At 40.0% G+C, this 13,605-nt stretch overlaps 1 long non-coding RNA gene across 25 annotated transcripts in view; it reads left to right on the top strand.

The window, feature by feature from the left end:
- Window positions 1–7,669, top strand: part of LOC149122245 (uncharacterized) — a 129,109-nt gene extending 121,440 nt beyond the window's left edge. For 13 of the 25 annotated variants that reach the window (XR_016220511.1, XR_016220506.1, XR_016220510.1 and 10 more), the window contains 2 exons: window positions 336–428; window positions 3,936–6,597. This is a non-coding gene — a long non-coding RNA (uncharacterized LOC149122245). Of the gene's footprint in view, window positions 1–335; window positions 429–3,935 lie in introns of all 25 variants that reach the window. The other 12 variants (XR_016220524.1, XR_016220522.1, XR_016220527.1 and 9 more) reach the window with 3 other exon arrangements.
- Window positions 7,670–13,605: the final 5,936 nt, after the last annotated feature.

Below are 13,605 nucleotides of genomic sequence, written 5' to 3'. Positions count from 1 at the left end.
TGGCATCTGGTTCAAGATGGCAAATGATGCTTAGCTGCATTGATGGAGGGTAGGTGTGCTGAACATTCAGCCATGTTGAATCATCATGGTTTTGGTATTTCAATTGGTAGAATGAAAATGAATTAAACAGACTTCCCTCTCTAATGTGGATGGGTTTTATTTAATCAATTGAAGATCTGGTCTAACGGAAAGATTGAGTAGGAAGAATTCCCTCTGCCTGATAGCTTGAATTGGGACGTCAGCTTTCTCCTGCCTTTGGACTAGAACTGAACCATCAGTCCCAGGTCTGCCTGCTTTTGGATGGGAAGTGACACTGTTGGCTCTCTATTTCACAGGGCTTCTAACTCAGACTGAACTAAACCATCAGCCCTCCTGGTTCTCCAGCTGGCCAACCACGGATCTTGGGAACTGCCAGCCTCCATGACCACGTGAGCCAATTTTTTAAAAAATAATAAGTTCTATCTATCTATCTACCTACCTACCTACCTACATACCTACCTATCTGCAATTGGTTCTTTTTCTCTAGAGATTTCCCTAATATACCTGCCTCCCTACCTTCTTGTCTTTTTCATTGATCCCAGAATAGAGCTGTGCAAGTACTACTTGTGGGCCAACAAGTTGTTAGAGAAAGTTGGATCTTGCATGTTATTTTGCACAGCCATTCTTATGTGACTTTTCCAGCCAATACTGAAGCTAGACAAAGAGAAAGAGCCATGAGACTGACCGTTATCTTTGTCTGCATTTCATCAAAAAATTTCAAGTATCCTAGAGACCATTAAAATGTCCCTCAATTTTTTCCCACACTATCAAAACAGTCATCTTGTCAGATTCTATGAACAGAAATATAAGAAAGTTTATCAGGTTGATATTAGTGGCCTAAAGTGAGATTATTTTAGAAGTTGTGGTAAAATCTATGTTATAAATAAGGGTCAAGTGATTTTTTCTGTAAAGGGTTAGATAATAAATATTTTAGGTTTTGTGTTTCATGTGGTCTCTGTTATTATTCTGTGATTACTTTTTCTGTCATTATAGCACAGAAGTAGTCATAGACAGTTCATATAAAAAGGAGCATGACTATATTCAGTAAAACTTGTCTGCAAGAACAGACAATGGGCAGATTAAGGTTATAGACTGTAGTTTCCTATCCTCTGTTGTAAAGAATTTTGCAAGAAGTACAGCTACCATTTATCAAGCATTCTGCAACACACTGTGCAATGGTATAGTCATATTGAATTGTTGTTTAATTAATTCTTACAACCAAGAGGAAATGGAGGATCATAAAACTTTAAATTGCTACTCCAATGTCATATAATAAGTTGAAGAATCATTACTGCAACCATATTTTTCTCCAAAGGTAATCTGAAGAAAAACCCTCTAAAAGTTTAAGAGTTTTACTTTCTCTACTCTAAAAGAAGTGGGTAAATGTGAAGTTGAGCCATAGTGATTGCATTTAAATTTCATGGCTGTTGATTCAGATAGTGGCCAAAGAAAATTCTGACAATTTCTATTGGGTGTGACAACTAGTGATCTCCAAGGCACCAAAATCTGCTTCAGCTATTCATACTCATGGGCTTGTCAGTATTCTTGAAACCTGCCATGGTATACCAGTTGCCTTAACAGTCTCTGACTTTTTTGAGGTACTGTATTGGCTTCTCTGGAGAAAGTCTTAGAAGAAAGCTTAGCAGCATTCCAAGCTTCTCTTACAAGAAGCCAGACTATACCTCAGGTCTTTGGAGAGGAGAGTAGACAAAGATGGGGACCTTTGATCCTAAAAAGCTGAAAGCTGATAAAGAAGTTGTCCACTTCAGCTGTCATCCTGTCTTCATCATCTTACTCCTCTTGGCCAGTAAACAAACTTGATTTGTGTGGAGACTACAGTCAGCTCTGCCTTATGTGAGGAAGTCTTTATTGAAAATAGATTTTCTCTGTTTTCATGAAAGCGTCTGCTAGTCTTGAAACTACAAACTAAAGAGTGGGAGTGCTGCTGGAATTAGGGAAGACGTCAGTAATATTGCACGTCATGTGTGAGTGGATCAGGATTTTCCAAAGGAACAGTACCAGTAGGATGGATTTATATAAAATCTCTCCATAGAGAGAGTGAGAGATGCACTAGAAGGCATTGACTCATGCAGTTAAGGAGTGTGAGATCTCCAAGTCCAGGAGAGCTCATGGTATAAGTTCCAGTCTGAGTGTGAAGGCAGGAACGAACCAGCGCCCCACCTTTCCAACAGGCAGGCAGAGCAGATTTCCTCTTATTGAGCTTTGTGTTCTGTCCAGGCATCAATAGATTGGCTGAGGCCCATCCGTATTAGGGAAGAAACCTGCATTACTCAGATTAATTTCATCCAGGAACATCCTCACAGACACACCCAGAGTAATATTTAGCCAATTATCTGAGTTCCCAGTGGTCCTGTCAATTTGATACATTGTGTGTGTGTGCCAGAGAGAGAGAGAGAGAGAGAGAGAGAGAGAGAAGCAGTAGAGGTAAAAAAAAAAAGCTCTTTAACCTAAATCCTTCTCCCTTTATTAGTATTATCGTTCCCTGTCTGATTTTCCCAATGGATATGATGTTTATAATGAATAATGATTAGATTGGGTGTTTACTATGTGCTAGGCATGATGTTGCCATTAAGGACATAGTATGGAGTTAAAAACACTATCTGCAAGGAAGCTGCCTTCTACATGAGAGATGAATAAATATGAATATACAGATAATTTTAATAATATGTATTAAATGCTGAAACATGAGTAAGCATTAAATGTTAAACATAGCAATACATCTATCCTACTGGAGGAGTCAGAGGTTTCCTGGAAGAGATAAAATCCAAGCTGAGTAAGATCCTTGATATTAATCAGTAGAAAAAGCCTAGAAAACCTGTTGAAGGCAAAGGAAACATCATCGAGTAGAAATAAGGTTGGAAGCTCATCTGAATTTTCCCCAGCTCATCTATGTGATTCAACTGAATCACACATGTTTAGCATGAGTCATTTTATAATATAAGCCTCTTTGCTGAGTGCCAGGAACTAAAAGAAAAAGATGTGGCACTAACTGCCATCCAGTGTCTGGTCACAAGAAGAAAATGTTTGCTCTCATCTTGAACATTTTCAAAAATCAGAATAAATGTGGTTGGCAATGAGTAAAGTAATAATGGCTCTTCTTTGCTCTGTTGGCTACATTTTTGATGACCAGTTATAAAAGAAGTCATTGAGTTCAGCTAGGCTTAAGTCTATCCCTTCCTTCAGCTTTATTGAGGTATAATTGCCAAATAAAATTCACATATGCAATATTTATGGTATCCAGTGTGATGTTTTGATATCCACTTGCACCATGAAATGACTACCACAATCAAACTAATCATAGAACCATCACTGCACATAATAATTATCACATCTTGTGAGTAAGAGTTAAGGGCCTGTGGCAGTCCCACTAAAGCCCAACCTTCCTACAGTGCTCTTTCTTTTTTTTTTTTTATTTTATTTTATTTTATTTTTTTTTATTTTTGACAGGCAGAGTGGACAGAGAGAGAGAGAGACAGAGAGAGAAAGGTCTTCCTTTGCCGTTGGTTCACCCTCCAATGGCCGCCGCTGCAGCCGGCACACCGCGCTGATCCGATGGCAGGAGCCAGGAGCCAGGTGCTTTTCCTGGTCTCCCATGGGGTGCAGGGCCCAAGCACCTGGGCCATCCTCCACTGCACTCCCTGGCCATAGAGGAGAGCTGGCCTGGAAGAGGGGCAACCGGGACAGAATCCGGCGCCCCGACCGGGACTAGAACCCGGTATGCCGGCGCCGCAAGGTGGAGGATTAGCCTATTGAGCCACGGCGCCGGCCTTACAGTGCTCTTTCTAGGCCAGAGCACCCAACTTATCCTTTGCTCCCAAGTCTTTTATGTGAGCATGGATCTAATCTGATCTCTTCTTTTCCTTTCTTCCCTCTAGGTGAAATAATTACAAATGGAATTCCAAGAAACATTCTATATAATCCCGTCTTTGAAATACTTTGTCATCCAAAGAAGTTTGGAATTTATCCTGAGGTCAAAGAAATGACAGATGAATTCATTCCAGCTGCAGTGTGAAGAATGAAAAAAGTAGGGCAACAGTGACACAAATTTAGGCACCTCGATCAGAGGGGAAGTAACCTGTCCTAGGGTAAAGGCAGTGGGGTTGGGGAGAAGTAGATGACTTGAAGGAAGTTAAGAGGAAAGAGGAAAATAGGACTTGATGACTGACTGGATATAGGTCCCCAGTGAAGGCAGAGCTGGGATCAAGGCTGATGGTCAGGTTTTCTGTCTGGGCAATGGTGTTTGCAGTGGTGCTTGTACACTGAGAACATAAAAGGTGAACAGAGTGTCAAGTTGTTTGTAAGCAGCAGTTAACTGGTAGGCTGGCTCCCCACACTTGTGTAAATTCCTGTGAGAAGGAAACCATGAGCCCAGATAGAATGGGACAGTTTGTTATTCAAAGCAGCATAGGCAGCTTGACCTTCATTTTTGAATAGGTTCCTTAAGTCCCATAATATGGAGTGAGGCACAGATAGATGCTGTGCACACAGTAGGTCTGTGTCTCCCCAATCGTAAAAGAGGTTACTTGCCCAGCCTTTGTCCTAAAAGGTGACATAGTCTTTGCTGTTGCAGTTAGGAAACAAATGTGGGCCCTAACCCACAGGTGTACCCTGCCTCTGGAATGACACATAGAAGCTTCATGTATAGTTACCTCCCAGCAGTAAGGTAATGTTTCAGTTTTGGTCATATTGAATTTGATACGCTCATGATGCCTAAATAAAAGATACCAAGTAGACGGTGAATTATTTTTAGGAATATCGAGTTTTACAGAAATGAGATAATAATGTGTATAAGCTTTGGCTATGTTAAAATAATAGTGCCACCGTCATCTATATGCTAGTTACAGCAAGTAGTTATTATGTTACCTAATTAACCAGGATGATATAATTAATTATTTTATTCATTACAGACTTAATTCATCTAGGCTTAGGCTTTTGTTTCTCACAAGGTTTGATGACCTGCTAACAGCCTCAGAACACAAAGTAGTGTGGTGGCAAGATCTTTATGACAAACTGGGACTGGCCTTGTGACTCTGATGTTCACTTGCTTTAGTCTGTTTTTTAAAAAGATGTATTTGTTCTTATTTAAAAGTCTAGACTTACCCTCTCCAATAGAAATAAAATGAAAACCACAGATGTGGGCCATATATAATTTAAGATTTTTTAGGAACCACACTTTAAAAAGAAACAGGTAAACTTAATTTACTTTATTTAAGTCAATATATCAAAAATATTTTAATATATCAACACAATGTTATTAGATATTTTACATTTTTTCATACTAAGTCTTTGAAATCTGATGTGTATTTACAGTTATAGCATGTCTCAATTTGGACTAGACACATTACAAGGGTGTCTGTGGCTACTAGGTATTACAGCAGTACAGGTCTAGGCTTCAAGAACAAGAAGTTGTATTTTATCATTATGATGAATATAGTTTTTGTTCCTATTGTACACTTTGGAATTTTTATTTATTAAAAGCCAGGGAGACAAAAAGATGGATAGAGAGAGATCTCTCATCTGCTACTTCAGTCAATAAATCTCTTTGACAGCTGGAGCTGGACTAGGCTGAAGCTAGAAACCAGGAACTCAGTCTGGATCTCCCATGTAGGTGGGAGGGACCCAGCAATTGGAGCCATTGGCTGCTGCTTCTTAGGGTTTGCATTAGCAGGAAGCTGGAATTGAGAGGGAACTGGAACCCAGCCACTCTGATGTGAGATGTAGGCATCCTAAGAAGTATCTTAACCGCTGTGCCCATGGCTGTCCCAAGTATGGTATATGTTTTATTTAAAAATATTCATTATACAGGATAACTAGTGTTATAATGAAGAAACAAATGAGTCCTGAATTTACATGTTTTGTTTGTTTTTTGATGAGGTCATGGGTTTCACTTAAAATCAGTTAGATATTGCAGCGCATAAAATAGACATCTTGGCGGGGCTGGCACCGTGGCTCACTTGGTTAGTCCTCTGCATGTGGCGCCGACATCCCATATGGGCGCCGGGTTCTAGTCCCGGTTGCTCCTCTTCCAGTCCAGCTCTCTGCTGTGGCCCGGGAGGGCAGTGGAGGATGGCCCAAGTGCTTGGGCCCCTGTACCTCCATAGAAGACCAGGAAGAAGCACCTGGGTCCTGGCTCCAGATCGGCGCAGCCCGGGCCATAGCAGTCATTTGGGGAGTGAACCAATGGAAGGAAGACCTTTCTCTCTCTCTCTCACTATCTATAACTCTACCTGTCAAATAAAAAAAAAAAATACATCTTGGAAGATAAATTAGGCTTGTGGGGTATATCATTGATCAAGTATTCAAAGATTTTGCCAAGTGGTCTAGGGAGGTAGAATATTTAAAGTATAGTTAAATGCACATCACTTACCCTTGAGGAATAAGTTATGTGTTGGTAGAATTTGATATATAATGAAATGCCTCTACATCTTGTGGCAGGTGAATATTTATTTATTTACTATGTTGACAAATGTATTGGCTCTGCAGTGCAGAAGCATCCCAAAAACCTAAAAGATTTCTGTTAAGTAATTTAATGAAAAACAGACATTGAGAAGAAAATTCAGGCACTCTGTGTGCCCTCAATATAGCAGTTGGAAATGATATGTTTGAAGGTCTGAAGTATGTTAGCAGTTTTAGAAAAAGACTAATTTATTAGTTTGAAAAACTTAAGACCTTCTTGGAGACTGAGGATACATGGAAATAACATACTGAGTTTGCTTTGGGCAAACCAGTAAATCCTGGAACTGGCTATGTATTTTAGTGAGGACACCTTTAACCTTAACTGCTAAAGTGCAGCCATGTTGAATTATGCATTGAGGGAATGTATTCAGGGAAAAGTGAGTTTCTGTGCTGAGTGAGGGAGTAAAAGCACTGACTTGTAAAGCCTGTGGCTGTCTCCTTGATGTTGATTACTACTTGTGATTGTTTGTTGAGGGTTTTTTGAAGACTTACGGAGAAAAGTCAATAGTGAGTGTTACTAGTTAAGATTTTCTTTTAGAGACTGTTCTATAGGAAGAGACAAATAGTTCTATTTTTTCCTTGTGTTATTTAGGAGCAACAGCCTTAAACATTAGATCAATTCTGTCACAGAGTGATGCAGAACAGATGTGCGTGGGGATAGCATCGAGTAAGAGTCAAGATGCGGTAGGGTGAGCACCGTCTGCCTTGTTTCTGTGGCCCAGAAAGACTGTGAGTATGCCACTATACATTTTTGCAAGTTTGTCAGGCCCCCATGGCAAGGATTAATTTGTGTTTCTGACTTAACCATTCATGTGTTAAGCTCATTTTCATTTCATATCTTGCTTTGGAATGAAATTTTGGGAATGGAAGGATTACTGTAAAAAGGAATCCAAATAAAGGCTTAAAAAGTTTGAAAACTGGCCCCTGAGAAGAGGAGGTTTGAGCTGGGACTCGAGGGAGATGGAGGAGGAACCTACAGGTGCCTGGGGAGGAGGCATCCTGACAGAGGGGAGAGTAGATGCCAGGCCCTTGTGCAGGAATGCACTTGGTAGTTGGAGCATGGCCAGTGTGGCCACAGAAGGGGTTACTCTCATTGACCGTCTTCTCCATTTCCCAGCTACTACTTATACAAACTGACTTGAATTGAGAAAAATTAGGAGAAAAATGTTATACCATATACCAATGGGTTTTAAAGTTTTTGAAAATATTATTTAAAGGGGCTGGCATTGTGGCATATCAGGTAAAGCTGCCATCTGCAGTGCCTGCATCCCTTATGGGCACCAGTTTGAGTCCTGGCTGCTCCACTTCCGATCCAGCTCTCTGCTATGGCCTGGGAAAGCAGTATAAGATGGTATAATTTCTTTGGCCCCTGCACCCTCATTGGTGGCCCGGAAGAAGCTCCTGGCTCCTGGCTTTGGATCCACCCAGCTCTGGCTGTTGCAGTCACTAGGGAGTGAACCAGTGAATGGAAGACCTCTCTCTCTGTCTCTGCCTCTCTGTAACTCTGCCTTTCAAATAAACAAATAAATCTTTTTTTAGAAATAAATGTGAAAATCTAGACCGAATCAGTGATATTACAGTCTATATTATGATGGGAAAATATCAGAAAACAATAGGAGTCAGATCCAAGGGGCTTCTACTGGCCAAATCTGGGACAATTTGAATTTCAAATGATGAGAAAAATAGATTTTGATCCATCATAAAAAATGTGTGAATCCACACTTACAATAAAAAACAAGGAAGTAGAATATCAGCTAATAAATGTAGGAGAAATGGTAGTGCTCAAAAATCACCATTTTACAACCATCATAACCATCAGACAAAAATCATCAATGAAGGATAATACCAATAAGTGAATTGTTTTTTGTGGTTTAAAGATTTATTTTATTTATTTTGAAAGGCAGAGTTAGAGAGAGAGAGAGAGAGAGACAGGGAGGGAGAGGGAAAGGGAGAGGGAGAGACACAGAGAGAGGTCTTCCATTTATTGGTTTACTCCCCAGATGGCCACAATGGCCAGGGCTGAGCCAGGTTAAAGCCAGGAGCCAGGAGCTTCATTCAGGTCTCCCACGAGGGTGCAAGGACCCAAGCACTTAAACCATATCCCACTGCTTTCCCAGGCACATTAACTGGGAGCTGGATAGAAAGTGGAGCAGCCAGGACTTGAACCAGAGCCCATGTGGGATGTTGGCACTGCGGGAGGCAGCTTTACCTGCTCCTCCACAGTGCCAATCCCAGTAGGTGAGAATTTGATGAGGACTGAGATATTTCCAGTGTCTTAAAAAGTTCCCATAAATTACTGTTTAATTACAAAGTACTTTACAGTGGAGTAACCTAGTGGATAATACCTTAATTGGTTAAGTAGTAAAGGTTAACATCTTCCAGAATTGAACAAACCAATATCATGTGCTTCCTGATGAGATGCACTAAGAATAACAGGGAGTCATTTATACAGTATTACTGCCAAAGATGCATAAGCTAAATCTAATTATGAGGAAATACTAGACAAACTCAAATAGGGATTTTTACAAAGGAAGCTACTTGTGCAGTCACAAAGGTCAATACTGTGAAAGAAAGGAAAGGCTGCTTCTGGACCAGAGAAGCAGAAATGGATATAAAGGTCCATTTGGGGACAATTGGCAAAATTTAAGTAAGTTCTATATAATAGATTAGATAATGGCATTATGTCAGTATTAAATTTCCTGATTTTGATGATTGCATTTTGATAATATCTGTGTCTTTGGGAATGATATGGGTGTTCTTGAGAAATCCACACTGCACTATTTAGAGGCAATGGAGCATGGTGTCTGTAACTTAAACAATTCAGAAAGAAAAAAGCGTCTATAGAGAAAGATGAGGAGAAGAGAGGACAAGTGGGGAGGATGGTAAAGGATGATAAAACAGTGGTGGCAAAATGTCAACCATCTGGGCCAAATGCTTACTGGATTTCTTTGTACTGTTTGTAAAACTTTTCTGTAAGTTGGAAATTATTTCAAAATAAAACATTGAAAACAAAGTGTGATGGTGTGCTGGGTGAATTGGGCCTGAAGATCCTTCTGTTTGTCCCCCACTCCCTCCTCCTTTACCCACTTTCTTCTAAGAAGGACCTTGTAGCACTCCTGAGTATATTTTGAAAATCACTGCACCAAAGTTACAAAGTTACTAAGTTTCCAGTGATGAAAAGGTAGAAAGCAATTAGTTCACCATGTAATAATGATTTGATGTATGAAAGGAGAGGTCTGATAGTTCACTCCTGTATGAAGTGATGACTTGTTCTTTTACATATTGCTAATGTGCACATATTGTTCATAAATATTGATAGAAACTTAAGAAGGAGCATTCAGGGAAAAAATTAGGCACTAAGGCAAAGTCTTAATTTTGCCTAAGGGCTCGGGGAATTGTTGGGGAGGTTTCCCACAGGTAGTTAGGAAGAAACTTAACTATATGTTGCCATAAAGCTTTTCATGTTCAATTTTGGTAAAAGTAAATGGACACAACTAAAAGGAGACATAGGAAAGAAGGAAGTGTGGAAATTTCTTTTTGTAAAAAAAAGATTGATTTACTTAAAAGAGTGAGCAAGTGCTTCCATCTGCCACACTGAAGCCAGGACCCCAGGAACTCCATCCAGGTTTCCTCCATGAGTGGTAGAGGCCCAAGTACTTGGACTGTCATCTGTTGCCTCCTAGGTGCATTAGCAGGGAGTTGCATCTGAAGCAGAGTAGCTGGGGCTTGAGAAGGCACTCCTATATTGGGATGTAGGCTTCTTAAAAAGTGTGGTAACCCACCCTGCCACAACACCATCATCAGTGTGGAAATTCTGATACGTGCAAACGTTTAAAAGTTTGCAGTTATGGTAAGGATGGTTGCTGTCATTAGAATGACAAGGTCATTGTGACCTTTGAAACTTAGAGAATAGTTGAGGGAGAAAATGGTGCAGAATAGACCAAAGGGCAGTTGAAGCATAGCAATTCCAGCCACTTGGCAGTTATACTGAGTCAATGCCATCTCTGTACTGGGAAAACAGCACCTAGGAGGTCAAAAAGAGGGGAGCCCTACCTGAGACTGGTGTTGCTTCCCTGCGCTCTTAGGGTTCATAACATAATGCCTAGTCAGGGCAGTACTTCAACAAGAGCAGAGTGTGGAGGCCTAGAGAGCATTGTGGAACTGCTAGAATTACAGGATTATTATAAGCATGAAAATATAGGTTCTTTTAGGTTGGCTGCAAGAGAAACAGTTTCCATAAAGAAAACCACCCAACAGGAACAGTCACTCTCCTTTTCTAATTTGTGAGCTAAATACTAAAACCTTGTAAGAAATGGGATAGAATAAAAGTGGGGAAATTAGTATATAAGATATGAAAGAACATTGTTTTCAAAACTGCCACAATATATCACAAATTATAAGAAGTAGTTGTGGTGTCAAGAAGAAGTGAAAATAAACTTCATTGAAAATTGAATAATTCAGGAGTGGGCCACATTGGAGAGTCTGGGTTCAGTTTTCAGCTCTGGCTCCTGACTCATGTTTCTGCTAACATGCACCCTGGGAGGCAACAATGATGGCTCAAGTAATTTGATTCCTTTCAACGATGTGGGAGACCTGGTTTGAGTATCCAGCTCTTGGCTTTGGCTTCAGCTCATCCCGACCATTGTGGGAATTTAGGGAATGAACCAGCAGATGGGAACTCTTTCTGCTTGTCAGATAAATACAAAATAATTTGAAAAAACTGAAAAGTTGAATATTGTATGTATCAAAACGAGTAGTCCAGTAATGCTTATGATGTGTCTGTGGTAGCATGTGCAAAATCTGTGGTTTCTTGTCAGTTTGGAAAATAGTAAAGTGAAAATTGATTTCTTATGGACAAAGATGATATAGGAGTGAACAGCACAGAGCCTTTCTTAGAGAGTAGAAATTACAAAAAAGATATGTGAGAAATTATTTGTTATTTTAACCTTTGTGAGTTTAGTGTGGAAATAGTACCAAACTTAGGAGGAGAGCATATTGACAAACGGAAGTATAATTGTAGCGGTGTACAGGCAGGGTGCTTTGTCAAGTTCCACCATGGCACATCAGTGAAGTGTCAGTGGTACCTGGAATAAAGGGATAAGAGAATGGATCATTTGCTGACTACTGAAAAGTTATTATTGTTTTAAGATATGATAGAAGGGCAACCAGATTCAGTGCTCCCAATGTTATCATGGCCTTGCTCAGCTTCTCAGGGACCTCTGTGCTCCTTCCATGACACCAGGTATTGCCCACTGCTGTCTGCACAACTCAGACATGCAGGGCTCAATGGCCCGCCGGTCTTTGGAACATCTTGTGTTTTCACAATCATGATAAACAGTTGGAAAATATGCAGCGGATACAGAGATATTGGTGTTTCAATAGAATTAATGACCACTTCTGTCTTTTGAAATCATCAGGCCTAGTGATGATTTGCTAGTCACAGATTTTATTAAAAGGATTGACTATATATAACACCTGACATTTTTGATTCTTATAATGGACTGGGTTTTAAACATTCAGCTAACAGCTCTGCCCAATGAAAAGCACAGGTGTTCTGACAAGCAATAATGACAAATAAGACGTGGTGGTTTTTATTTTGTCAGCACACTTGCCTATAGTGCATGCAAGGATTCAGAATACAAGGCTGATTTAACAGCAATCAGATTTTAGTGGAATTTACTTGATTTTTTTAAAACCTCTTCCTTTTAGACTGGGAATGTGGTATCTTAGAGAAGATCAGACAGATTATTCATTCTGGGAACAAAGACTTTTGAAAACTGTCAGCTTCCTGACAGTTATGATGAACATTTGTTTCAGGCTTATAAAACATATTAATCAAACTTGTTCACAGCATGGTGGTCCAAAGAGTGTGATTTTATTTTTGAGAGATGCTTTAAATAAACGAAGAGCACAGGTAGCATGTGCTCCATGAATACAAAGCTATGATGCTCTTCCCTACAGAATGAGTGAATACTTTCCCCAAGCTTACGGAATGGTGCATCCTGCAGGAATGCAAAAGACCTGTGCACCGTTCATTGAGCCTTGAAAAACACTTGGAAATATGGGTTGCATTCGCAAACTCCAATGTATGACATGGAGAGCTGGCAAGCTGCCTGGCTTCTACTTAAAGGATTGTCATTCTGGGAAAAATAAATTTCTCTAACTAGACAAAAGTCAATGTTTTCATGTTTTACTGCAATCAAACTGATAGAGCTGACAATTTAATGTCTCAGCACTTAAAATATCTGTGGATAATCAGTTACCTCAATCAATCATAAACACAAATCCTTCTATTTTCAACGCTGGAGTGTCTGTGACTAAGACATCAAACAGTTTGTTGAGACCCTCCCTGTACAGCATCTCATCCTCTACCCGCCACCATCGTCTCCACAGTCCTGATTTTTCTTTAGCTGTGTGGATATTTATACACACTATCTAGAAATAACTTTTAACAACTCAAGTGTGATCAAATTTAGAAAGTTTTCTTTCACTGTCCTGTTTTATTTAATTTTTATGGGTAGTTTATAGCCTTGTGTGCCTGTCAGAAAAATGTGGAAGTGTGCTGGCATTCCAGCTGAAGACATCATTATGAGTGAAAAAATGCTCAAGGCTTTTTCAAAGTGGGTGCTGAAACATACATTTCCTTTCTTTGACTCCAGGGGATACTACCCCAAACAAATGGGCATTTGGGGATCAAATGGTGTCATGCCAGCCACTGGGTTCTCTGGCCAGCACTTTGGATAGCTCACTTCTGGCACGTGATGATGACGACGATGATGATGATGATGATAAAGCAAGAGAGACAGTGACCACAACACAAAAAGATGTCTAAGGAATTGAATTCCTGGTAGCTCTGGATTTGGCATTGGTGACAAGTTCAATTCACTAAGCTTTGTTATTGATGATGACAGGAAACTTCAGGTGTTGCAGAAATTTGTTTCTATTAAGATATACTGCAGTGTTTTTGCCACAACAAAAACTTTGTGAGAACGAGTGTACTGGGGCACCCTGTTCTCCTTTGAGCATAGTAAGAATTGGAGTGAATGGTTTTACTCCTAGCAGATAATTACTCTGTATATTGCATAAGTC

Source organism: Oryctolagus cuniculus, chromosome 14 (genome assembly GCF_051225735.1).
Source record: "Oryctolagus cuniculus isolate XC-2025 breed Fujian yellow rabbit chromosome 14, ASM5122573v1, whole genome shotgun sequence".
Taxonomy (NCBI): domain Eukaryota; kingdom Metazoa; phylum Chordata; class Mammalia; order Lagomorpha; family Leporidae; genus Oryctolagus; species Oryctolagus cuniculus.
Note: the sequence above shows the minus strand (reverse complement) of the source record. Positions and strands in the feature narration are given on the sequence as shown.